Here is a 27,217-nt window from a genome sequence, read left to right as displayed (position 1 = left end):
GTCACTGGACTAGCAATCCAGAGGCCTGGGCTAATGCCCTGGGGACATGGGGTCCAAATCCCACCATGGTAGCTGGTGGAATTCAAGTTCAATTAATTAATTAAAATCTGGAATTGAAAACTAGTCTCAGTAATGGTGCCATGAAACGATTATCGACTGTCGTAAAAATCCATCTGGTTCAGTAATGTCCTTCAGGGGAGGAAATCTGCTGGCCTTACCTGGTCTGGACTACATGTGACTCCAGACCCACAGCAATGTGGCTAACTCTTAACTGCCCTCTGAAATGGCCTGGCAAGCCACTTGGGTGCCCATGGCAATTAGGGATGGGCAATAAATTCTGGCCTTGCCAGTGACACCCACATCCCATGAAAGAATTAGATAAACTCAGGTTGCCGACCTGGAGTCTCCCGCAATTAAAGATTAATCTCCAGGACACTGCTGTGAGCAAGATTCCAGGAGAAAATCATCAGAGCCACTAAAACAAAATATATTTTTCATTCACTTTCAATTATTAGTTCTAAAGAAAATTGGAGGTGGCAACAAAAGGCTCAAGAATCCTCCCCTTTGGAGAAATAGGCCATTCGGCCCAATTGGTCCATGCTGGTGTTTATGCTTCACATGAGCCTCCTCCCACCCCTCTTCAGCGAACCCCATCAACATATCCTTCTCTTTCTTTCTGCCTCATGTGTTTATCCAGCTTCCCGCTAAATGTATCTACACTATTCACCTCAACCATTCCCTGTGGTAGCAACTTCCACATTCTCACCACTCTCTGAGTAAAGATGTTCCCCCTGAATTGCCTGTTGGATTTATCAGTGACTATCTTATATTTATGGCCACCACTTTTGGTCTCGCCCACAAGTGGAAGCATCTCTACATCTACACAATGAAACTCTTTAATAATCTCGAAGACCTTTATCAGGTCACTCCTCAGCTTTCTTTTTTTTTTAAGAGGAAAGAACTCCAGCCTGTAACGATGAGTCTGTGCACTTACCAATTAACCATGAAAAGGTGGCAGGCATTGAGGATGGGCAGGTTGACCAATCATTGGCGCGAGTGTGTGTGTGGGGTGGAGTTGGGGGGTGGGGAGATGGCTACAAGTGAGAAATCATGTGATGAAACCTCCAGGGAATACTGCCAAGCAGAGTTGGCAATCCTGGTAGCAGTGTGCGCGGTTAGTGACGGCGGAAACAGTTTGCAGCGCACAAACGCCGAGACAGAATCCTCGACCTTCTGAATTTCAGAGTGACGTTGGTTGAGGGACAAATGTTGGCCAGGACACTGGGGAGAACTCCCCTGCTCTTATAAAAGATCTCATGGCACTATTAGATCAACCCGCAGGGCTTCTTTTAATGTCTCACCCAAAAGGCGGCACCTCTGACAGTGCAGCATTCCCTCAGTACTGTACTGGGAGTGTCAGCCTAGATTATGAGCCCACGTCTCTAGAATGGGGCTTGACCCCACATCCTTCTGATTCACAGCTGTGAGTGCAATCCACTGAGCCTGGCTAAAACCTTTACTCAGTACTTAGCTGTGCTGTTACCTGTCCTCACTGACACTAGGATGCCAGGAAGTCACATGTTCTAGTATCCAGCACCAACATTACTCACCTGGTTGTAGGGTTGCCAACCCTCCAGTACTGTTCCTGGAGTCTCCAGGAATGAGAGACTAATCCCCTGGACAAGGCTGCGAGCGAAAAAAACTCCAGCAGAAAAATCGTGGCGGGTTTTTAAAAAAAAAATCTTTTATATTTCTTTAAACACACTTTGCTTATTAGTAATAAAAATGGTGGGAGAATGGGGGGAATAAGGCTTTTTAACTTGGGGGAGGCACCAGGAGAAGTCACGTGATGAAACCTCCAGGACAACATCTAACCAGAGTTGGCAACCCTGCCTTGATGAGCACAAAAAAATATATAATTTTTCTGGTTAAACTCTGCAGTTTTGATAAGAGCCAGGAGGACATAAATAAATCTTTGTGGACACTGCAGCAACTGAATGTTTGTGTTTGAAAGTTATACTCGCTTTGTCTGAAAGTGTATATGTTAAGTCAGGTCAGTAGTTTAGCTCCGTTTTCCCCCCTTGTTCCACTGGACAAAATACATAAGGAGGATAATCAGGGCGAAGGGGGTAATGAGCAGGATGTGCCGCACTAACAGTTCTTAATGTGGTCTCCGATCAGCTAATTGCTGCTTGAATCAATCACCCAAAAGGTCACTGCATGACACACGTGTAATTAAAACCCTTCAGCTTCAAAACTCTCTCTTTGACTCACCGGAAATGTTATCCACTTATTATTTAATTGTGTAAATACTAGTCCAGGCTCTCAGGACAGGGCAAATTAATCTTGAAACCATGCGTCAAACTGCAGCAAAAGTAACTGAGGTGAAGGAACCCGGAGGAAAACTGGAGTTATGAACAGCAATACGCTGCCTGAATGGGCGGTGGAAACAGAATCACAGAATTTGTTACAGTACAGAAGGAGGCCATTCGGCCCACTGTGTCTGCACCTGCTCTCCGAGTGAGCAATTCGCTTAGTGCCATTCCCCCGGCTGCCTCCCCATAACCCTGCGAATTCTTCCTTTTCAGGTAACTAATTCCCTTTGGATGCCGCGATTGAATCTGCCTCCAACACACTCTCAGGCAGTGCATTCCACATCCTAACCGCTGGCTGCGTGAAAAAGTTTTTCCTCATGTCACCATTGCTTCTTTTGCCAATTACCTTAAACCTGTGCCCTCTCTCTCGATCCTTTCATGAGTGGGAACAGTTTCTATCTACTCTGTCCAGACCTCTCGTGATTTAGAATATCTCTATCATCTGCAAACTTTGAAATTGTGCCCTGTAAACCAAGGCCTAAGTTATTAATATGTATCAGGAAGAGCAAGGGTCCAAACAATGACCAGTGGGGAACTCCACTACAAACCTTCCTCCAGCCCAAAAGCACATCCATTAACCACAACTCTTTGTTTCCTGTCATTCAGCCAATTCAATATCCATGTTGCTACTATTACATTTATTCCATGAGCTATAACTTTTCTCACTAGTCTGTTGTGTGGCACTTTATCAAATGCCTTTTGGGAGTCCATGTACACCACATCAACAGCATTGCCCTCATCAACCCTCTCAGTTACCCCTTCAAAAAACTCCAGCAATTTCCACTCTGACTTTCCTCAGTATCTTCGATGCATCTTATCCAGTCCTGATGCTTTATCAACTTTAAGTGTAGACAGCCCAGCTAATACCTTCTCCTCATCAACTTTAAAGTGTTTCAATTACCGCCTCTTTCACCATGGCCTTGGTAGCATCTTCTTCCTTGGTAAAGACAAATGCAAAAGTATTCATTTAATCCCTCAGCTATTCCCCCTGCCTCCATGCGTAAATCCCCCTTTTGGTCCCTAGTCGACCCTTTTACTCCACCTTTTACCACCCTTTTACTATTTATATGCCTATAGAAGACTTTGGAATTCCCTTTTATGTTAGGTGCCAGTCTCTTTTCATACTCTCTCTTTTCTTCTGTTTGCTTTTACACTTCCCCTCTGAACCTTCTATATTCAGCCTGGTTCTCCATTGTATTAACTACATGACATCTGTCATAAGCACACTTTTACTTCTTCATCTTCATCTCTATCTCTTTTGTCATCCAGGGAGCTCTGGATTTGTTTGCCCTACCTTTCCCCTTTGAGGGAACATACCTTGACTGTGCCTGAACTATCTCTTCTTTAAAGGTAGTCCATTGTTCAGCTTCCGTTTTTCCTGCCAACCTTTGATTCCAATTTATTCCGCCCACATCCATTCTTACCCCATTGAAGTTGGCATTCCCCCAGTTAATTATTCTTACTCTAGATTGTTCTTTGTCATTTCCCATAGCCAACTTAAACTTTATGATACAACTGGTGAACAATTGAACAGATTCAATAATTACTTTCAAAAGGGAATTGGATAAATACTTGAAAAGGAAACAGTTGCAGAGCTATGGGAAAAGAGCAGCATGGAGTGGAACTAATTGGATGTCTCTTTCAAGAGCAGGCACAGGCACGATGGGCTGAATGGCCTCCTTCTGTGCTGTAAGATTCTACATTAAAGATGGCACTATCGCAAGAAGACAAAGGAATTCACCCGCTGGCCTGGGCGACATTTCTCCCTCAATTAACGCCAATAATAACAGATTAACTGGTCATTCATTGTCTCAGTGCTGTTGTGGGATCTTGCTGCGTCAAATAGCTGACACGCTTGCCTATCAATCAACAAACACAGCTCCCCAAAGTAATTCATTGTTTGAAAGGCATTTTGAGTGACATTTGAGTGGAAAGGAGTCATAATATAAATGGCAGACATCTTGCTTTTCAGGACACGGGAATATTTAGGGGTCAACGTCCCATCCCTTTCGAATAAGATGGCCTGGGTGAGAGAGGGGAGATTTTTTTTCTGGTTGCTATTGACACTGTTAAACACAGCAAGTTAGTTGCCTCTGATTATTATTTGTAGCAAAATCATAAAAATAACCAAAGGAAATCTTCCTGCCCTGGGCTCAGTTGATAGCACTCTCACCTCTGAGTCAGGCGGTTGTGGGTTCAAGTCCTACTCCAGACACTTGCGCACTAAACCTAGGCTGACACTCCAGTGCAATACTGAGGGAGTGCTGCACTGTCACAGGTGCCATCTTTCAGATGAGATGTTAGAATGAGGCCCTGTCTGCCCTCTCAGGTGGATGTAAGAATCCCATGGCCACTATTTTGAAGACGAACAGGAGAGTTCTCCATAATGTCCTGGGCAATATTTATTCCTCAATCACCAACACAAAAAAGTAATTATCTGGTCATTATCACATTGCTGTTTGCCAGAGCTTGCTGTGCACAAATTGGATGCCGTGTTTTTGGCATTTCAAGACTGACTACATTTCAAAAAGTACTTCACTGGCCGTAAACCACTTTGGGACATCATGAAAGGCGCTATAGAAATTAAATACTTTTTTTTTGCCCAGTTGCATTTACGCACCATCTTTAATGCAATAAACTGTCCCAAGGTGCTTCACAGGAGCATTGACAGACAAAGGAATTGACATTGAACCAAAGAAGGTCATGTGACCAAACCTTGGTCAAAGAAATAAGTTTTCAGCAGAGTCTTAAAGGAGGAAAGGTGGGGAGACGGAGGTAGTTAGTTATCGAATTCCAGAGCTTAAGGCCTTGACAGCTGAAGGCATGGCTGCTAATGATGGGATGTTGGAAGTGGGGGATAGACAAGTGGGCAGAGTTGGAGGAACACAGAGCTCTAACAGCAATGTCACAAACACATAGCAACCAGAATGAATCTACTTCCTGGGTGAAAGAGAGCTTCAACACCCCAAACACACTAGGACAGTAACATTTGTCCTCTTACTCATCTCTCTTCCCCCATCCTGGTCAAAAAAAAACGAGGAAAGGCTCAAATGGAACAGTAATTACATAGCCAGTGGTGCACAGATAATGGAGAGGGATAATGTACCATTTCTGCTGTGGACGTGACTGGTAATCATTTCACAGAATCACAGAATAACAGCGTGCAATCTTGTTCTGCTAATCACAAGAAGCACAGTTAGATTCAGTGGGGAGCGACAGAGAGCTCGTGCCTTCCTATGCAGTTTAACTGGAAATATTTATGATCCTATCCCCGGGTCACATCTTGGCGCACGCTTAAAGACCGGATGAAATTGCACTCAAAGTGGAATCTCACACAAGGATAAATGCTGCCCCTTCTACTCTTCCCTGACAAGCACTTGTTTGCAAAAGCACAATACAGCCGATCTGAACAAAAATCTGAAACCAAAACAGAAAACACTGGAAATACTGAACAGGTCAGGCAGCATCTGTGGAGAGAAAAAAAAAAACTGAATTAACATTTCAGGTTATTAACTCTTCTTTTCTCTCCACAAGTGCTGCTTTGCCCCTGACTTTCCTGCAAACAATTCCTTCCTGGGATACAGCTTCACAGGCACTGGCTGTCCTTTGGTATCTCCACCCAGATGGTTGTTCTGCAGGTGAGAGCTTACCTAGTTGGTGGGGCATCCAACTATCTCGGGTTGCCAACCCTCCAGGATTGTTCTGGACTCTCCAGGAATTAAAAGTTTCATCTCCTGGACACTGCTGCAAGCAAAATCTTAACAGCATCAATAAAACTGGCGTGTGATTTAATAGTTCATTTTATTTGAACACTTTTGTTTAATAGTTATAAAAATAGAGTAGTGGGTGGGCAGGGGAAAAAAAGGGAAAAAGCTGTTCGACTGAATGGGGTGGCTGGAATTTGGAGGTTCTGCAGGAAGGTGTGCACCCGTATTTGGCAACCCCACAACCATCACAGCTAAAGCCAAACCTGTCCTTACTCAAACTCCATTTGGTAGGGAATCACTGGATAAGGAAGGAGAGTTGGAATCTGGCTCATTTTGGCTCCTACTAATTCCAGTATCCCTACCACTTCCTCACTGAGCATAGAGTGTGGGCGTGACTGGCAAGACCAGCATTTATTGCCCATCCCTAATTACCCTTGAGAAGGTGGTGGTGAGCTGCCTTTTTGAACACAACTGAGTGGAGTGCTTGGCCATTTCAGAGGGCAGTTAAGAGTCAACCACTTTGTTGTGGGTTTGGAATCACAGTTGGGCCAGACCAGATGGTTATTATGGCAATCCATGCTCATCATTAATGATACCCGCTCTTCTTTTTTAAATTCCCAAATTATTTAATCAATCAAATTCCCCAGGTTCCTCAGTAAGATTTGACCTCACATCTCTGGATCATTAATCCAGGCCTCTGTATGACTAATCCAGTCACAGAACCACTATGCTACCACACCCTGGTACTACTAGGCATCAAAGCTGGGATGACCTGGATGGGTCAACTGGCAAAAGAACCAGAGGTGACATGAGGGAAACATTTTTTTCGCAGTAAGTCATCATGACTTGGAATGCTCTGCCTGAAAGGGTGGTGGAATACCAACTTTCAAAAGGGAACTGGATAAATACCTGAAAAGGAAAAATTTGTCGGGCTGTTGGGAAAGAGTGGGGGTAGTGGGACACGTTGGTCTTCCAAAGAGCCAGCACAGGTGCGATGAGCCGAATGGCCTCATTCTGTGCTGTATCAGTCTACGAAATGCTCAGTGACTGGGGGAGGGAAAACAATTCTGCCATTCCTTTCTAAATATTACCCACTTTTAAAGATTATTTACTAGCTCGTTTTAGGCGCCCAAAGTTACACATTCCTATAATGAGAAAGTGCTGGAAATGGTTAGAGAAAAATGGAAATTAGTGCATAACATCAAAGAGAGAAGGATACAATACTTTGGTCACATGTTAGAGCAGAAGGTAGACAGAGGCAATTATTGGAAGGAAAGATTGAAGGAAAACGTAGGAGAGGCAAGCAGAGAAGAGAATGGATGACATATAATAGACTGGATGCAGGTGATCTATGCAGAATGTGTAAGGGCAGCACAGGACAGGCAAAGCTGGGGATCCAATGCAGTCAACCTCCTGGGAGATGACACCAACGAACGAATGAATCCCCATCCAGTGACCGTCAAGGAGGGGATTCTGACCCTCAATATTCTGGCAGGAAAAAAAACCCAATTTACAAAATGTCTCAGCATCCCAGGCTAGAAAGAAAGAACAAATTTGCAGCTACAGAGCACCTTTCATGACCTCAGGACATCCCCGAAGCACTTTATATCCAAGTACTTTGGAAGTGCAGTCAGAGAACTTGCACACAGCAAGCTCCCACAACCAACAATGTGATAATGACCCGATAATCTGTTTTTATTGATATGGTTGAGGGATCAATATTGGTCAGGGCACCAGGGAGAACTTCTTAGCTTTTCTTCGAAATAGTGCGCTTTTTTATGTCGACCTGTGAGTGCAAATGGGGCCTCTCTAAAGTGGTGCTTAAAACCACAATCTTCAGACTTGGAGGCTGGAGTGCTACCCTCTCATAAATATCGCGGTGAGTGAGGGGGGCAGTAAAGTACCCCGAGTCCGAACAACAGCAACCACATGGACATCAAGCTGCAACCCTGAAGTTTCTTCTGAATTCTCGATTGGATTTATTAGTGACTGTCTTACATTTGTCACCTCTAGGGCAGGAATTTCACCCCTTAATGGGGGCGAGTATGGAGGCATGCGAGCAGAACATTCGTGCTATCGGCCAGCTCTGCCTGCATCATCCCGCCCCAGGCCATTTTCCCGGAGGCAGGATGGGGGTTGGCAGGGCTACCCGCCCGCAGGAGGCGGATAGCCAACTGAGGGTATTTAAAGGCCTATTAAGGCTTATTGTCATAGGCCGACTGAAGTTTTCCGGTCAGCCTCCGGGCTCCCAAATGTGTCAGAGACTAGGCCAGCTGCCTAGTGACAGCCTCCCCGCGGCAGACTGGGGGTGCCAGCACTCCAGGCAGGCTTTGAGGCCCTCTCCGCCTGCCGAGCTACAGCTCCGGTTGCAGGCAGGTCTGCGGAAGAGCTCCCCTAAACAATGGTGGCTGGGCAGCTGAGGGCATCTTTCAATTTAACAGCTTAAAAAGTTGGAGAGAAGGTGCCCAAAGAGCCTCCTGTTGGACCTCCAGCTTTGAGAACCCGCCCAGCGGCCACTTATTGGCCAATTCGGAGAAAGTCATTGCTAGGTGACAGTTTCCCACACAGTGCAGGGTTATGACCCCCATTTGACCCCGACGTCATCCTGACCCAAAACCCAAAATCCTGCCACTGGTTTTGGTCTCCCTCTAAACATTTTCTCCGCACCAAGCACTTGCATTATCTTAAAGACGTCTATCAGGTCACCCTCAGCTGCCTCCAGATGCAGCACTTCCAGCGACCATCCAGCAAGAGAATCCATGAACCAGTACCAAAACAAGAGTTAACAAGTCCAAAGCAGTCAGTCAGTGATGAGGAAATGTCAACCTGAAGCAGTGATCTGAGCCAGAGAAAAAGGCAGGAACGCTACTATTGGTTTCAATGTCCTGGACTATTGGAGAAGAGAAATAGCTCAGCTGCGGAACACAGGAACAGAAAGAGGCCATTCGTCCCCCCCACGAGCCTGCTCTGCCATTCAATGAGATCATGACTGACCTGCCCCTTAACTCCATCCCCTCGGCTTTGCTCCATCTCCCATAACACCCGAACCTAACAAAAATTCATCAATCTCAGAATTGAAAGCTGCAACTGACCCCAGGCACCCACATCCTTTTGGGCAAGAGGATTCCAGATTCCTGCTGCCCTTTATGTGAAAAGTGCTTACTGATCTCACTCCTAAATGGCCCAGCTCAAATTCAAGATCATGCCTCCTTGTTGCTGACTCCTCCCACCAGTGGAAATCTCTGTATCTACTCTATCGAATCCTTTTTAACATTTTAAACACTTCAATGAGATCACCCCTCGATCTACTATATTCAAGGGAACACCAGCCTAGTCTATGCAAACTGTCCCTATAATTTAACCCTTTTAACTCCAGTATCATTCTGGTGAATCTGCGCTGTATCCACTCCAAGACCTTACATCCTTCCCGTGTGGGAGTGGGGGGGGGGGAGGGGGGGTGTGGTGCCCAGAACTGAACACAGCACTCCAGGCGATGCCTGCTTGTAGATGTTGGCTGATAGGGTCAGACTCAGGTTGCGATGCCTTCCATGGCCAAAGAGCCTGCTAACACTAGCCCGCCTGCCTCACGCGTGAAGAATGATCACGTAGCCGAGGTGCCGGAAGAGAGGCGGGCACTGCTGGGAGAAGTTCAGTTGCACTAGTCAGTGGCCATTGTGTACAGAAAGCTGGGGAGAGGGAGAGGAGAAGGAGCAAGACAGTGAGACAATTTGCTAACCCCTGTAAAAATATGGAGATATGTTAACAGGCGACAGACCTTTGAAGTAAATACAAGACTATGCAAAACGATTCGATCAGCGCAGACCAGACAAAGCATTCAGCATTTACTATGATCAGGTTCCACAATCTGACTCTCTCAGCGCAGTCCCTTCACTTCACAGCCACATACATGTTTGAAAAAAAATAAGAATTTATAAGCCTTAATCTTAATGTAAAAAGTCAGTTGTTTGCACGCTAAAGTACGAAAGATAGGGCAATCTTTCAATCATAAATCCTCTCTCAGTGGAGACCTATCAACATAATGTCGACACTAAATCTCTCGGGGCTTAAGAGCAGGGAGGGTGAGACATGTGTGGGGTGAGGGGGTTGGTGAGACAGGTGGGGAGGTGTTTTGGGAGGGGGAGGGGCAGGCAGATTCCACACTGTAAGCGCACTGGTGTTCCATATAACAAAGTGCCTGCTTGGCAGCTTGTTATATCACTGATAGCAGCCTTAACTCCCAATGTTTTCTTTTTGGGGGCGGGGGGGTGGGGGGTGGTGTCAGGTTTTATGCAGTGTGCATTTGTCAAATACTATCTGCCGCCACTTAATACTACACAATGAATACCGGGAGGCAGCAACGAGGTCAAGTGTTATGTTGTGGCTTTCGACACATCATCTTCTGTCCACTAAAATAAGTTCTTAACCAACAACAACTTGCATTTATATAGCCACTATTAAGGTCATAAACTATACCAAAAACGCTTCACAGGGGGCAATTATCAAATAATAAAATTTCACACCAAGACACATAAGGAGATATTAGATGACCAAAAACATGGTAGGTTTTAAGGAGCATATTAAAAGGAGGAGAGGGAGGAAGAGAGGTGGAGAGGTTTAGGGAGGGAATTTTGGACCTTATGGCCTAGGCAGCTGACAGCATGGCTGCCAATGGTGGGGCGATGGAAATTGGGGATGTGCACGGGGCCAGAATTCAGGGGGAGCGGGCACTGGTACAAACAATGATTTCCTCAGTTGCTGATTGTTGGGGTACCATCTCACACATTTTGTCAGTTCTTCCATACCTCACCAACAAGGCCAATTTTCAATGTGAGAGTCCATACAGGTTCCAGCGTTGAGATGTCGGTGATTGGGCTCAGCGTCATTGGACCAGGGAGGGAGGAGAAAAATTAACCTGTTCGGCTTCCCTCATTCAGTGACCCCCTCAGTTTGGCAGCAATGCTCTCTTTGGCTGAATGATTAACCAGTAATCAAGGTCTATGATCACAACCAAAGACAAGAGTCGAACACTTCAGAAGAGGGGGGAAACATTGGAAGGAGGGGAAGGACAAAAAGGAGACATCCATCAGACCCCATAAATTGGAAGGAACACAGTGAGCACAAGCACTGAATGAGTGTGTGAACTGTATATCTCAGAGACTCCCTCCAGTCGTACAAACGCTATTGTTAGTTTATGCCAGGCCCATGAGAGTTATACTGGTGCCCGCTCATTCAGCTAAACCCAGAGTGGAAATCACCCAGCAGCTGGCCTTAATGCCTCAGATGTTTTACTTTCAGAATTATATAGAGGCTGCAGCTCGGAAACGGGCCATTTGTCCCTGACCGAGGCCTTTAAAATTCTGAATGGATTAGACAGGGATAGATGTGGAGAGAATGATTCCACTCAGGAGAGAATTAAAATCAAGAGGTCAAAAAAGGGAAATACAAGACGGTTACTAACAGATCCAACAGGGAAATAAGGATACCTTTTTTTACTCAGAGAGAGGTTAGAATGTGGAACTCACAAGAAGCAGTTGAGGCAAACAGTTTAGATACTCTCAAAAGGAAATTAGACGAGTAGGTGAGAGAAAAGGGAATAGAAAGATATGCTGAAAGGCTGAGATGAGGTAGATGGAATGGAGGAGACTCGTGTGGAGCAAAGAACACCAGCACAGACTAGAAGGGCTGAATGGTCTATTGCTGTGCTTTATACTTGAAGTAATTCTATGTACTGCTGGTCCGTGCCTCTCCACGTGAGCTGCTTCATGTCCAAATTCAAGTACAACACTTCAAAAAGTACTTCATTTGCTATAAGACGCTTCGGGAGGTCCTGAGGTTATGAAAGGCTCTATATAAATGCAAGTTCATTCTTCTAATTACCCTTTCCCACCCTGTTCCCGTGTCCCCCTATTCACTCTTGTATACATCAAGCCCTTACCACCCTTTAACTCTGCCAACACTATCTGCCTTAATCACTCCAAGCAGCAGGGAGTTCTAGCCTGCAACTAGCCAAGGGAAACTGGGGAGCTCAGCGCCAATCGCATGGGCACTAACTAGCTCAATACAAAACCCTCCCCCACCACCCCTGAGACAAACTTGACTCTTTCTCAATTGGAAGAAAGCAACCAGAAGGCGACAAGCTCAAACTAGCAGCCCAGTGTCTGAGCTGAGGTATTAAATCACCCAGGCTCCAGGCATGTTGTGCTATGTCACTCCTCTCAGTTCTGTGTTGTGTTGGTGTCACTGAAGCTCGGCCAGACTTTATTAATGATTGATAGAACCACAAAACGCACAAAAAAAAACAACACTGAGATGACACCTCAATTAAGACCTCAAGACCAGACACAAGAATTTGGGCTTTTTAAAGCAGATTAAAATGGGAGGGGTGGCGGGGCGGGGAGAAAACAGAAGCCACTTTAAGAAAAAGCTACGTCGGACAAGCAGGAACGAAACCTCCATTAAGAATCCAAAGACTCCGTGGGCTGCATTTTAAAAGCCTGCTGCCGAAATAGGCGGCGGGCGGAAAAATTTTGGGCCCCCACACACGGGGCCCACGTTGCAGAGCCACCGCAATTCCAAACGCAGTGGCTCATTCGCACAAACAGAGCGGCCAATGAGATGAAGGAGGCAGGCGAGCCGTCCCCGACAACGGTGTCCGCCGCCAATTGCGCAGGTGCCGGTGCCACTTTTATAAGGCCACCATGAGCATTTAAATTTTAAAAGTACAAGTCACTTTTAAGTTTTTAAAAATGAATGATCTAAGCTCTCCCGGCCCTTCCCCACCTCACCCCAATGGCACTACACATCATTCCTGCCCTTCCCCTCCCCCCACCCCCGGAATACTCAACATGACAAACTGACCTTCCCCCCTCCCACCCCCCCCAAAGTTGGGAACGTTTGTCCTTTACCTCTTCCCATCAACTCCCCCAACCAATCTGAAGCATTTTAATCCCGCTCCCCCACTCCCGAACAGGGAAAAGTAACTCCTCCTCCCCGCTCCCCCAGATGCTGCCGAGTATTTCCAGGCTTTTACCCCAAAACTGCAACTCGTTCTCACCCAAACTTTGCGATGGTAGAGAGGGGAGAAACACTAAAATGTAAAGCTGTTCTGCTGGCTAAGTGAGTAACAGCAAGGTTGAGTTATACAGGTTAGTAATAAACCAGTTCAAATGCTGCTAACTAAAGCCAGTCAGTACAGCAGTGATAGTGTAGAGAAAATAACCCAATTGTCAGGTTGTGGGCAGGGGAATTAGAGTATCATGCAACACAGGAGGTGGCATTTGACACATTGCCCCTGTGCTGGCTCTTTGAAAGAGTTGTCCCATTGCCCTGCAATTTTCCCCACTTCCCTTTCGCAAGTTACAATTACAGTTCATAAATCATGTAAAATAATTCTCCTCGTCTCCCTCTGACTCTTTTGCCAATAATCTGAGCTGTGTCCTCTGGTTACTGACCCTCCTGCCAATGGAAATAGTTCCTCCTCATTTAATGCATCAAAACACTTCACAGGTTAACCCAGAACAGGCTGGAAATATTCAGCATGTACCTCCAAACCCAACACCCCCAGTTTCAGTCTGCTCCTATATATAGGAAGCATGAGTAATTCCTCAATCAATACGCACCACCCGAATACAATTAAATACTTAACATTGGTGTCCCGGTCAATATTTGTTCCTCAACCTCCAATACTAAAACAGGTTATCTGGTCATTTATCTCAATGCTTTTTGCGGGATCTTTCTGTGCACAAATTAGCTGCTGCATTTCCCTACATTACAACAGTGACTGCACTTCAGAAGTGCCTCATTGCCTGCAGAGTCATCCGTGGGATGTCCTGATGTCATGGAAGGCCATGTGTGAATGCAAGTTCCTTCTTTGCTGCATTAGCATTTAGTATTGGAAGCAATTTGTTTGCATCAGAAAGTCTGTGGGCCAATGGGAGATGATTGGAATTCTCAGCTGGCGTCACAGAGATGCTGCGATCCAATTTGGGTTTGTTCACAGTTGACGGTGATCCAAATATAAAAGTCAACAAAACTGAATCTTTGACATTCCAAGAGAAACCAAGAAAGGTCACAAAACAGATGTGGTGATACTTTGCTGTTTATTCCATTTTTTTTTTAAAAGAAAAAAATTACATTCACAGGACCAGTAGAAATTTAGCAAGTGACTACTTTGAAAATTTATTTAAAGATTTACCTTTGTTCCTTTGATGGCTCACTGGGGAAATGCCTCAAGCCATACAGCAGGATAACAGATGATGAATGACCACTTCTGGGACTGATGCATGCCTCAGTGCACAATGCTGGCCACAAGACAGCAAAAGGTCACCGGTTTGACCCTTTACCACGTCACTGGTAGCCTTCTCTCAATGGGTCAATAGGCCAATGCTTAGATTGTTATGCTCCTGAATTAACAACTACTTGCATTTATGTAGCACCTTTAACATCCCAAGGGACTTTACAGGAGAAATTATCGAACAAAATTTGACACCAAGCCACATAAGGAGATATTAGGACAGGTGACCAAAAGCTAGGTCCAAGAGGTAGGTTTTAAGGAACATCTTAAAGGAGGAAACAGAGGTAGAGAAGCGGAGAGGTTTAGGGAGGAAATTCCAGAGCTTAGGACCCAGGTAGCTGAAGTCACGGCCGCCAATGGTGGAGTGAAGAAAACCAGGGATGTGCAAGAGGCCAGAATTGGAAGAGCTCAGAGGGTTGTGGGGCTCAAAGTTATACAGATAGGGACGGGTGAGGTCATGGAGATTTTTGAAAATAAGGTTGAGAAATTTAAAATTGAGGCCTTGCTGGACCGGAAACCAATGTAGGACAGCAAGTGCAGAGTTATAGGTGAATGGGACTCGGTGGGAGTTAGGATACAGGCATGAGGGTATTTGATCAGCTCAAGTTTACCCAGAGTGCAAGTGGGAGGCCGGCCGGGAAACCATTGGAGACGTTGATTCTAGAAGTAGTAAAGGCATGGAGGAAAGTTTGAACAGCAGATGAGTTGAGGTAGGGGTGGAGTCGGGCAAGGTAACAGAGGTGGAAGTTGGCGGTCTTGGCGATGGAGAGGATGTGGGGTCAGATGCTCAGCTCTGAGTGAAATAGGTCACTGATTCAAAAGGAGAGGAAGGTGGTCCTTCACGTGGTCCTCTCTCTGCTGGGTGCTCCAGCATGACTAATACCACCAACAAGGCAAACTAAATGCAATGGATGGCCTCTCAGCTTGAAAAGCAACACACTCGACTGATTCAAGCTCAAGCATGTCTTCAACTAGTTTTGTGGGTTTTGTGGCACCAAGCCCTATTAACCCACCACCCCTGTGCTCACTGACCTACACTGGCTCCCAGTCAAGCCGCAATTTTAAAATTCTCATCCTTGTTCTCAAATTCCTCCCAGGCCTCACCCCTTCCTATTTCTGTAATTTCCTCCAGTCCTACAAACCTCTGAAATATCTGCGTTCACCTAATTCTGGCCTCTTCAGCATCCCTTATTTTAATCGCGCTACCATCGGTGGCCGTGCCTTCAATTGCCTAGGCCCTAAGCTTTGGAACTCACTCCCTAACTCACCTCTCCACCTCTCTGTATCTTTCTTTTAAGATGTTCCTTGAAACCTACCTCTTTGACCAAGCTTTTGTTCATCTGCCCTAATATCTTCTTATGTGGCTTTGCCTTATAACGGTCCTGTGAAGTGCCATAGATATTTTATTATGTTAAAAACACTGTATAGTAATAAGTTGCTGATGTTGCTGTTGTTGTTGGTTTTCTGGGAGGACAGGAAGCAATGGAGCAAAAGGTTTCCTTCAAATTAATCAGTGACTTTAGCACAACAAAGTAGGGAACACTGTGAATTGGGACTTGTGGTAGGAAAGAGGGCGACAGTTCCAATTTAATAAGTCACAAGCCTTACGGAACATTTGACGTAACACCACAAATATATCACCACACCACTTGAATCAGAACAGCTCTTCATTTTGGAAATGAAGGACAATCCCTTCCTTTAGAAGCTTTTACTGAGGAACATTGTACAACTAAAGAATGTTCTGGAACACCCCCAAGGTACAGAACTGGTTAATCTCTGACTGGAATATATCAATAGCTATCGCATCTTGAGTGTGCAGTGAGTCTGGACTTCATTCGATATTTCAAATTTGCCAGTGAGCCAACTTTCAATTATTCACATTGTTTGGCAGCAACACCCACTTCGCCCCACACACACTCAGAGAGAATAAAATCCAATTGACATTTTTTTTCTGGCACAAAGTCTGCACAATTGCCAGGAGCTTTGGAAGAATGAACAGAGTGAATGAAGTTGTACAGCACCCAACTCCATGAAAGGGAGCATTTCTGGCACATTGCAATATCAGTGATCAAATCCAACACGCTCTTCATCAAATGTTTGACCCGAGAGTGGTGCACTTTGGAACCATCTTGAACTTTGTGAGATAGTGTAAAATGGGCAACAATCACTGTGGCCATTTTATATCTCGCCCCCTTTTTGTGTTCCATTTTCTTTAATCAAGGCTGGGTTTCACCTGCCAATTTCTTGCCCCAGTCCTCCTTTGCCAGGTGGGAGTGCACTGATTGGATTGGTTTGACACGGATGCCACCCATTGACAAACAGCCAACCCTACATGACGGGCAGCTACCTGGGCGATTTTTAAAAATTCTTTCATGGGATGAGGGCATTAATTATTGCCCAGTCCCAACTGCCCTTACTGACTGAGTGGGTTGCTAGTAAAGCTGTTAAGAGTCAATCAGGTAGGCTGGCGGATTCCCTTCCCTAAAGGGCATTAGTGAACAAGATAGGTTTTTATGACAATCTACAATAGTGTCATAGCACCTGTACTGAGACTAGCTTTCAATCCCAGATTTTTATTAAATGACTGAATTTAAATTCCACCAACTGCGGTGGTGGTGGGACTTGAACCCATGTCCTCGGGCATTCATCTGGACATATCTGAATTAGTAGCTCAGGGACACTGCCACAATGCCACCATTGCCCATACATATACTGCAGTACTGCAGGGCAAACTGGTACTGATGAAGCTACATGCCTTCGAGAGAGGTTTGGGGGGGTGGGGGGGGGGGGTTGGTGAATGGTGGAGTTAGGGGGAAGGGAAGTAACTGGAGCAAGGAAATTGTAAATGCATACAGCTCAATTTTGCAGCATCATAGTGCACTCCATTGAAAGTGCGAGGGACAGAAACCATAATCTGTCTGTTGGTTTGTTATATATCCCAGATCAAGCTGGCACCGAACCTCGATGCTTCCCGGGTTACAATATTGACTACACTTCAAAGGTGCTTTGTCGTCATCTGTGGCTCAGTGACAGGACTCTGGCTTCTGAATTAGAAGGCAATGAGTTCAAGTCTCCCACCCGAGGCACATCATCGAGGCTGGCACTCCCAGTGTATTGAAGGAGTACAGCACAGTTGGAGGTGCTGCCTTTCAGATGCGACATTAAACTAAGGCCCTGTCTGCCCTCTTAGGTGGATATAAAAGATCCTATGGCACTATTACATAGAAAAGCAGTGAAGTTGTCCTGGCCAAAATTTATCCCTCAACCAACATCATTTAAAAAAAGGATGATCAGGTCATTGTCTCAATTTTGTTTGTGAGAGCTTTCTGTGCATAAATTGGCTGCAATGTTTCACACATTACAACAGTGACTACATTTCCAAGAACTTCATTGGCTGTAAAATGCTTTGCAACAGCATGAGATTGGGAAAACGCTATATTATTGCAAATTCGTTCCTTAACTAGGCATTGGATTCCGATCCATAATACCTCAGAGTGTGAATTCCTGAACTGAACTTTGTTTTGGTGCTACCCACAAATCAAGGCTGACACTCCAGTGCAGTACTGAGGGAGTGCTGCACTGTCAGAGGTGATTTCTTTCGAATGAGACACTAAACTGAGGTCCCGTCTGGCCTCCGAGCTGGACATAAAAAATCTGACAGCACTATTTCACTGAAGAGCAGGGGAGTCATTTCTGGTGTACTGGCCAATATTTATCCCTCAGTCAGTATCACAAAAAGTCAGATTACCAGGTCATTAACACATTGCTGTTTCTGGGAGCTTGCTATACACAAGTTGGCTGCCCTGTTTCCTACATTGCAGCAGTGACTAGACTTCAAAAAAAATCAAGACACTCAGAAGTTCTCTTTGAAGTGTGGCAACATTGACATTGATGACTGGGAGGAGCTTCCTACCAATCGTTCAAAATGGCAACAACTTGTCCATCAAGCTGCATCATGCTTTGAATCCAATTGCCTTAATGATGAGGCAGAGCAGCTGCAGAAAAGGAAAGAAAAGGAAGCAAATCCTGCACTCCAGATCCTACTACCTCGTGGGATGTCCTGACCCATGTGCCCAAAGATCTGCGGGTTGAGAATTGTCCTGTTCAGTCAGCTGAACACCCATGACAGAAACTAGTGACCTTGAGTAAACGTCATCCTCGAACCGAGGGACGGCCGACAATGACGACCCTTCAAAAAGTGCTTCATTGGCTGAAAAGTGCATTGAAACGTCTGGTGGTCATGAAAGGCGCTATATTGGTGGGACGAAGGGCAGGAATAAAGGATGTTACAAAAGTACTTCCTGGGTAAGATGTTTACAGAGAAGTGACAGGTCAAGATTTATAGGGGCCAGGAGGCTTGAGATATATCTTGAGATATTGTTTTGGTTTCACTTTGGACAGGCATTTGGGGTATGGACAATTTTTGAAAAGGAGTTAAAAAAAAAATCAACCTGCCAAGGACAAAACTCCAACTCAGCCTTTTCCATCTCTTTGAAAAGCCTGTTAGTTTTTTCATCTCTTTGAGAAGTTCTTAGAAGTGAGTGTATGAAATAGAGAAATTGATGCTGCATTCCTCCTGAAAGGCCTGTCAGAAACCTGTCGCCGCATTTCTCCTCAGGTGCTGGAAAAACCTGCCAGATCAGAGAAGATTTATTGAACATTTCCTCGAACCTGGCTGAACAAATTGCTTCAGAAAAGAACTGTTCTAGAAAGATCCCAGTGACAGCAGTCTGCGCATATATGGGACACAAGACAAAAAAAGACACCCAACATCTTTCCATATCTTCTGTTTTTTCTTCAATAATTAGCAAGTATTTGGCCAAAGTATTCTTTTTGTGTATTTTTTTCATAAGAGAGTTCTAAAAAGAAAGTCTCTATTTTTTTGGGTTAACTGGTGTTTGAGTGTGTGTGTTTGTATGTGTGAGGGGCTAAGGTAAAAGGGAACTTTCATATTTCAATCTGTGTGTTCATGTTTTGCTTCATTACTGGTTATGTCTTGTTTTATAATAAACTGATAATTTTGTTGTTTATTAATGAAACTTGGTTGGTGTGTTTTATTCTGGGATAAAAATAGAGTCTATGATTGACCGTATCGTAACTGAGTAAACATTTAAATATATGTTGTGACCTGTGGAGAAGTGAAACTAGAAAAAACAGTGCACTCCTCCCACCTCGGTCGTAACAAGGAGAAAGAAATAGAGGATAGGTGACCTTGGTACTCTGTCCCGTCCAATGGAGATGATGGGAGAGGCCTTGGGACATTCGCTATATTGAGTGCAGGTTGTTGTTTTTGTTGAGGTCAGGTAGCGGGATTCAATTCTTTCCCCTCCTCAATCAGTTATACGAATGCCGTTGGGACAAGACAATACTCTACGCCCTGCCCTAGTAAGCAAGAAAGAAGTAGGATATTCTACTTCTTTTTCCAGAGATTTCTAAGCATGTGCGTCACCTCCCAGAAGTCCGGAATTAATCTTTCTGTCCTTGTCTAATTATGAATGAGTTTCATTATTCTCAGTCTCTGCTGAAACTATCCCTATTCAGTTCTGAGTGCATCCCTCAGTGGAACTGTGGAGAATCAGAAACTAGCAGTGTCCCAAGTATTAACCCTTTCACAACCACAGCAGTGCTTAAGGACTGATCCAAACACCAGCAACTAATACAATCCATTAGTTTGACCTAAGAATAAAATGGTCTCAGAGGTAAATGCCGTTTTAGCACAAATGGTTCTTTTTACTCTTGCTGAATTTGATAACATTTTCTTTTCAATTTCCTTCCCTCAAGATACAGTCTCAGGCTGGTCTCTTACTTCATATCCTAAAGATATAGAAGCACTGAAGGAAGTTGCAAAATAGATTTAATAGGAAAAAATCAGAACTGAGAGGTTATAGCTATCAAGTATGATTGCCAGGCCAGGCCTCTTTTCTGTAGAATCATCTGTAGAAAAGAGGAGATAACCCAATACTGGTCATTAAAATTACAAACGGGGTTTGAGAAAGTGGACATGGAAAAAACGTTACCACTTGTGGGAAAGACCAAAACTATAAATATAAGATAGTCACAAGCAATTCCAAATTGGAATTCATGAGAAACCTCTTTACCCAGAGAGTGGCTAGAATGTGGAACTCGCTACCACAGGGAGAGGTTGATAGGTAAATAGCTCAGTTGCATTTAAGGGGAAGCTAGGTAAAGCACATGAGGGAGAAAGGAAGATAAGAATGTGTTGATAGGGCCAGATGAGGTACAGTAGGAGAAGGTCTGTGTGCAGTATCTGTACCAGCATAGATCTGTTGGGCTGAATGGCCTGTTTCTGTGCTGTAAAATCCTATGTAATTCTGTGTGCCTCCTGTGTGAAGCTAGGCAGGGAGCACTAGCATCACATCTGAGTCTGATCCTCTCCTCACCTGATGACTGCACACTTTAAATATTTTGCCCAATGATTGGGTGTAGGAACCCTAGTTAAACATTTTCCCCTCCCTAATCTGGGGGGCACTGAGGCCGATTGTAGTGTTAGGCGGAGATCAACCAGCTGGGCGCACAGCAAGTAATACAACCTGGGACTCTGTTGTCCCTTTGGTTCAGTGCCACACCAGGTTCATGTGTATTCACTCTCCTATTTTCTGTGGCGAAGCCAATTAATTTCTCATTCGACTTAAAAAATTTCTTTCCTGTTCTGGGCTGTCTTGCTCACCATTCCTTGGTGAATCAAGAGTGCAGGTAAATGATATGCACCCCAGGCCAATGCATTCTATTCCTGCAGGAACATGCCTGCACTCCAGACTGATGTTCAAATTTGGAAACTCTCCTGTGACGCTGGCATGAATTTGCTCCTTACTGCTCCAAGGGATGTGCGTTGGTGATCTAGTTACCTTTGCTGAGTTCTACTTTACAATTCTTGCCACGGGTCATGGAGGACAAAGGATGAGCAGAACCAGCAAACCACCAGCCAGGATTCCACTGTCCCCGGCTGGATAGTGTGTGCAGAGAACTCCAAACCCATAATCTTGACTACCTCGAAGGACAAGGGCAACAGATGCATGGGAACACCACCAGCTGCAAGTTCCCCTCCAAGCCACACACCATCCTGACTTGGAACTATATCACCATTCCTTCACCGTCACTGGGTCAAGCAGTTGCTGGTGTACCTACCCCAGATAGAATGCAACAGTTCAGGGCAGTTCACCACCACCTTCTCAGGAGCAATTAGGGAAGGGCAATAAATGCTGGCCTTGACAGCGATGCCCACATACCATGAAAAAAAACAAAGAAAAACTGCATTAAGTTCAACTGAGAGATGCTTCCTCCCACGACTGAATGCTCACCGAATACCATCACTTAGTCCGAGGGAGAGTAATAAGTACGGTAGCCATCAAAGTCCCTGAGTCTGTGCTCTACCACCCGCGAGCGGATTCAGGAGAGGGAAAGCGGAGAAAGAGATACAAAAACATAACAACGACTTGGGCAACAAGCACATTGCAACTCTAACAATCAATTCTCTCACTCAACACACCGGTTGTTTCCTCTTTCACTCTAAATGTACCTGGTTCTATCCAACCACTTCATCAGATACATTGTCATGGTTAACATACCTCATCATACCTTTCAAAGTCTTCACACACAGCTCTCTTCTTCCTCATTGAGTCACTTTCCCCTTTCGATGAATGCTCTCTGTGTCTGATTTGCCAAGTTTCTGCCGCTGGGGCCCTCTCTTTTACAAATGAATAGGAGCTATGTGACCAGAGAAAAAGCCAACTAATTCTCCATGGCTTGCCCACAATGGGGCATGGTAAATTGGGATGACTAATGATGGCGCACTGACTAATGAAACCAAGACAGGACTTAACTATGCTAAAACAGAAAGGGTTTTAAACTCTTACCGTAGCTGCATCACAAATGTGTTGTAACTCTTGTCTTGTATGCTCCCGTATAACCTGTAATAGAAAGTGGTAGAATTTTGGTAAAATGGCTCCTTCAGTTTGAAACATATAAGAGGATGAGGGCACCCAACAAAAGGGACTTTCAACATCAACAGTGAAGGATCAAGTAACAACCCATGGAATTTGCTTTAACACCGATGTAACAATATGAACTGAATTAATTGGCCTCCATCCCTCTCAGAAGGTGTTACTTCATGCTGAGTGTTGTTCAACAGGCACTGAGCTATCTCCATATCTCACCCGAGTGAGCACATTCACAAGGGTCAGCAGAGAGAGTGGGAAGAAAGAGGAATCCCTCCCACGACCTCAGGACGTCCCAACGCACTTTGTAGCAAATTAAGCTGAGTCTCTGTTGTAATGTAGGCAATGCGGCAACCAATTTGCGCACAGCAAGCTCCCACAACCAGCAATACGCTAATCCCCTGAAGGCATTCAGTTGGGTTTTAAATCACAGTCTGGCCGTTTGTATGGTCATTCTTTTCCCCTTGAAACCAGAACACAAATTTATTTCAATGAATTCATTTCCACAATTTACCAATGGTCCGACTGTGAACTCACAGCTCTGGGTACTGTAACCACCAGATTACCCTAAACTCAGCACATGACTTGTTATGGTGCAACATCCCATAACAAATCCTGTGACTTGCTATACATACCTGGCGTAATATAGCTTGATGTGCCCGAGCACCGCAGGTTTCTATGAGAAATCCCAAACGCAGTAAAAATGACCTTGCCCTGAACAAAACAATCACGGGCTCAAAATGTCTCAACAAAATTGATGCAATTTATTTCGAGCTACTCCTAGAGGCCTTTTTTTGTTGTAAAGTAGATCCAATAAAGTGTATCGAAACTGTTTTAATGATCAGAGAGTTACCACGACAACCAGGTAAGCAAGTGTCACGTTCAAGCAGTCAGTCAAACCTGGAGATGTGACCGAGACCATTTAGTATGAAAGACACTGATGTATCAGTGCCTTGTACGGCAATTTTTAAAAAGTATTCCGTTCGCAGGTCTTCTCACTCTGTGTACAACCGTCCTGGGTATTTGTTCACAGTTATGCACAGAGTCACACAGCGTTATGATACACTTTAGATTCAGTTTAGCCTTAAACAGCTAAGACCATAGCAACCCAATAGGAAACCAGTTTATTTATTTCATTCTTTTCATTGCCAATATTGGAGGCAGTGTGCAAGAGACGACCTGGAGAAACTATGATGGGGGGAGGGAAGGGGCGGAGGGATGGGGGAGGGAAGGACAATCAAGGACCTGAAACCCAAAGTGCGTAAAATAATAAAGTGAGTGCAACATACTTTCAATCCTGAAAAAATTGTCTGATGCATGATCACTGTTCCTCTTTCTCACTCTCCACGATTTACTGGAATGGTTCCAGGGATGCAGAATTACAGTAATGTGGAGAGACCGGAGAACCTGGGATTGTACCCCTTAGAGCAGAGAAGGTTCAGAGGAGATTTGATGGAGGTGTTCAAAATCAGGAAAGGTTTATATAGAGTAAATAAATAGAAACTTTTCCAGGGTCAAACCAAAGTTGTTTTATCAGTACATTAAGAGCAAGAGGATAACTAAGGAAAGGGTAGGGCCCATCAGAGATATACAAGGGAACTTATGCATGGATGCAGAAGATGTGGGCAGGGTTCTTAATGAGTTTTTTGTCTCTGTCTTCACAGAGACGGTTGATGTAGACATTGTAGTTAAAGAGGAGTATGAAATATTAGATACGAAAAACATAATGAGAGAGGAAGTACTAGAGGGTCTGACATCTTTGAAAATGGATAAATCACCAGGGCCGGATGGATTGCATCCCAGGTTGTTAAAGGAAGCCAGAGAGGAAATAGCAGATGTGCTGAGGATCATCTTCAAATCCTCACTAGATACAGGAGAGGTCTGCGAATGTTGTACCATTGTTTAAAAAGGGTATGAGGGATAGGCCAAATAAATACAGGCTGGTCAGTCTGACCTCAGTGGTGGGTAAATTGTTAGAATCTATTCTGTCAGGATAAACTGCTACTTAGAAAGGCACAGATTAATCAGGGATAGACAGCATGAATTTGTTAAGGGAAGGTCATGTCTTACTAACTTAATTGAGTTTTTTGAGGAAGTAACAAGAAGGATTGATGAGGGAAGTGCAGTGGATGTGGTCTACATGGATTTTAGTCAGGCATTTGACAAGGTCCCACATGGCAGACTGGTTGTCAGCTGGAGTATTGTGTACAGTTCTGGTCACCGCATTACAGGAAGGACATAATTGCTCTGGAGAGAGTGTAGAGAAGATTTACAAGAATGTTGCCAAGGCTCAAAATTGCAGCTATGAGGAAAGTTTGGATAGGCTAAGGTTGTTTTCCTTCGAACAGAGGAGGCTGAAGGGTGACTTAATTGAGGTGTACAAAATTATGAGGGGCCTACATAGAGTAGACAGGAAGGACCCGTTTCCCCCAGTGGAGAGGTCAATTACCAGGCGGCACAGACTTAAGGTGATTGGTAGAAGGATTAGAGGGGACATGAGGAAAAACTTTTTCACCCAGAGGTGGTTGGTGTCTGGAATTCACTGCAAGGAATGGTGGTGGAGGCAGAAACCCTCAATTCTTTTAAAAAGTATCTGGACATTCACCTGAAGTGCTGTAACCGGCAAAACTATGGACCAGGTGTTGGAAGGTGGGATTAGATTGGGCGGCTCGTTTTCTCGGCCAGCACGGACACTACAGGCTGAACGGCCCCCTTCTGTGCCGTAATTTTTCTATGGTTCTATGGTTCAGTAACCAGACGGCACAGATTTAAGGTGACTGGCAAAAGAACTGGAGGCGACATGAGGAATAACATTTTTGCAAACGAGTTCTTAGGGTTTGCAAAGCATTGCTTGATCGAGTGGTGGTAACAGCTTCAATTGGATAAATACATTGGCAATAATTTTCCAGTCTTCCTTAGATTCAGGGGTGGTGCCAGAGAGCTGGAAAATTGCAAATGTTACCCCCTTGTTCAAAAGATGTTGTAAAGATAAGCCCAGCAACCACAGTTTAACCTCGGTGGTGAGGAAGCTTCTAGAAACGATAATTCCAGACAAAATTAATAGTCACTTGGGCTAATGCAGTTTAATTAGCCAGCACAGATTTATGAAGGGAAAATCTTGCTTAACTAACTGCTGGAGTTTTTTGATGAGGTAAAGTTGACCAGGGCAATGTCATTGATGTGGTGTGCATGGACTTTCAAAAAGCAGTTGATAAAGTGCCACACAGCAGACTTGTGAGCAAAGTTCTTCTTCTTTTGGACCTCCTTATCTCGAGAGACAATGGATACGTGCCTGGAGGTGGTCAGTGGTTTGTGAAGCAGCGCCTGGAGTGGCTATAAAGGCCAATTCTAGAGTGACAGGCTCTTCCACAGGTGCTGCAGAGAAATTTGTTTGTCGGGGCTGTTGCACAGTTGGCTCTCCCAAAGTTACAGCTCATGGAATGAAAGCAACAGTAGCAACATGGATACAAAATTGGCTGGGTGACAAGAAACAGAGAGTAGTAGTTAATGGATGTTTTTCAGACTGGAAGAAGGTTTGTAGTAGAGTTCCCCAAGGGTCGGTGTTAGGACCCTTGCTGTTCCTGATATATATTAATGACCTAGATCTTGGTGTACAAGGGATAATTTCAAAATTTGTGGATGATATGAAACTTGGGAACATTGTGAACTGAGAGGAAGATAGTGTAGAACTTCAAAAGGACATGGACAAGTTGGTGGAATGGGGTGGCAGCTGAAATTTAATGCAGAGAAGTGTGAAATGATTCATTTTGGTAGGAAGAACATGGAGAGACAACATAAACTAAAGGGTGCAATTCTAAAGGGTGTGCAGGAGCAGAGGGACCTGGGCATATAGGTGCATAAGTCATTGAAGGTTACAGGACAGGTTGAGAGCGCGATTAGTAAAGCATACAGTACCCAAGGCTTTACATTAAACTTGTGTAGAACACTGGTTGGCCTCAACTGGAATATTATGTCCAGTTCTGGATGCCACATTTTAGGAAAGGTGTGAAGGCATTGCAGAGAGTGTAGAAAAGGCTCATGAGAATGGTTCCAATGTTGAGGAACTTCAGTTATGTGGATAGATTAGAGAAGTTGGGATTGTTTTCTTTAGAGAAGAGAAAGTTGAGAGGAGATTTGATAGAGGTGTTCAAAATCATGAGGGCCTGGACAGGGTAGATAGGGAAAAACTGTTCCCATTGGTGGAAGGATCAAGAACAAGAGAGCACAGATTTAAGGTAATTGGCAAAAGAAACAATGAGAACAACTTTTTCACACAGTGAGTGGTTGGGATCTGGAATGCACTGCCTGAGAGTGTGGTGGAGGTAGTTTCAATCATGGCATTCAAAAGGGAATTAGATTGTTATCTGAAAAGGAAGAATGTGCAGGGCCACGAGGAGAAGGCGGGGAGTAGCACTATGTTGCTGTTTGGGAGAGCCGGTGCAGACACGATGGGCCAAATGGCCTCCTTCTATTCTGTAACAGTTCTGTGATTCTGAAAAAGCAGCTGGTAATGCCCCTCGACCTCCCTGGTACAATAGGAAGAGAGTTGAACCACACAAACAAAAGTAATTATTTTTATATTGGAAAATCTCCTCAGATCCATGTGACCAGCAGATGGCTAAGTCGTCCAATCTAATCTGCGACACGCACGAGCCCTTTATGAACAGGATTAGGTAGCTGGGAAGCAAGGGCTTGGAATTCACCCACTCTGCTAATTTGCATGCAATTATCTAATCCTTTCTTTTGCCCTCCCCCACTTTCTTTCTCAGGAATTCCTGCGCTTCGGAGTCTGAATCTCAAAGCATTCCTACAGATCGCGGGTGAAAGAGGTTTCACAGTGTTTGTAAGCTTAATTTGAGATAATAATGAGCTGATTGTTATCTTCCG

The 27,217-nt window shown here is 44.6% G+C and overlaps 1 protein-coding gene across 2 annotated transcripts in view; it reads right to left on the bottom strand.

Moving 5' to 3' along the window:
- Positions 1-27,217, bottom strand: part of sema5ba (sema domain, seven thrombospondin repeats (type 1 and type 1-like), transmembrane domain (TM) and short cytoplasmic domain, (semaphorin) 5Ba) — a 340,802-nt gene that overhangs the window by 206,033 nt on the left and 107,552 nt on the right. For both annotated transcript variants that reach the window (XM_068034843.1, XM_068034844.1), the window contains exon 2: positions 22,250-22,303. The gene's annotated coding sequence lies outside the window, so the exon portion shown is untranslated. The remainder of the gene's footprint in view (positions 1-22,249; positions 22,304-27,217) is intronic.

The sequence above is a fragment of the Heterodontus francisci genome, chromosome 7, assembly GCF_036365525.1.
Source record: "Heterodontus francisci isolate sHetFra1 chromosome 7, sHetFra1.hap1, whole genome shotgun sequence".
Classification (NCBI taxonomy): domain Eukaryota; kingdom Metazoa; phylum Chordata; class Chondrichthyes; order Heterodontiformes; family Heterodontidae; genus Heterodontus; species Heterodontus francisci.
Note: the sequence above shows the minus strand (reverse complement) of the source record. Positions and strands in the feature narration are given on the sequence as shown.